Source organism: Oncorhynchus clarkii, unplaced genomic scaffold (assembly GCF_045791955.1).
Source record: "Oncorhynchus clarkii lewisi isolate Uvic-CL-2024 unplaced genomic scaffold, UVic_Ocla_1.0 unplaced_contig_8730_pilon_pilon, whole genome shotgun sequence".
NCBI classification, from domain to species: Eukaryota; Metazoa; Chordata; class Actinopteri; order Salmoniformes; family Salmonidae; genus Oncorhynchus; species Oncorhynchus clarkii.
Window position 1 is genome coordinate 1 of NW_027260790.1, and position 711 is coordinate 711.

The 711-nt window shown below is 44.3% G+C and overlaps 2 pseudogenes; both read left to right on the forward strand.

Annotated features, from left to right (window-relative positions):
• Positions 1-125: 125 nt before the first annotated feature.
• On the forward strand, positions 126-243 carry LOC139401771 (5S ribosomal RNA; annotated as a pseudogene).
• A 260-nt stretch (positions 244-503) lies between these two features.
• Positions 504-621, forward strand: LOC139401770 (5S ribosomal RNA; annotated as a pseudogene).
• The last annotated feature ends 90 nt before the right edge of the window (positions 622-711 follow it).

Here is a 711-nt window from a genome sequence, read left to right on the forward strand (position 1 = left end):
GCTGAAATATGTGCCCTCTCTTTGAAATAAGTAAGCAAGGTTAGTTTGTATTTCATCCAACAATCTGTGCTACAAATTATGGCTACAGTATATGCAATTTCATCCACTTTTTGAGATTGGCTTTCGCTTACGGCCACACCGGCCTGAGTACGCCTGATCTCGTCCATCTGGAAGCTAAGCAGGGTCTGGGCCTGGTTAGTACTTGGATGGGAGACCGCCTGGGAATACCAGGTGCTGTACGCTTTTTGTCACTGCCTTGTGGAATTTCAACTCTTTGTCCGTTTTTTCCCACAAGGCTGAAATATGTGCCCTCGCTTTGAAATAAGTAAGCAAGGTTAGTTTGTATTTCATCCAACAATCTGTGCTACAAATTAAGGCTACAGTATATGCAATTTCTTCCACTTTTTGAGTGACACAAAGATGCTTATCTAAATGGTGAAAATGCAACAGCTGTTAATCAGGCTCACTTTGACTTTACATAGTGCACCAAGAGATAGTTTCTTGCTTACGGCCACACCGGCCTGAGTACACCTGATCTCGTCCGATCTCGGAAGCTAAGCTGGGTCGGCCTGGTTAGTACTTGGATGGGAGACCGCCTGGGAATACCAGGTGCTGTAAGCTTTTTGTCACTGCCTTGTGGAATTTCAACTCTTTGTCCGTTTTTTCCCACAAGGCTGAAATATGTGCCCTCGCTTTGAAATAAGTAAGCAA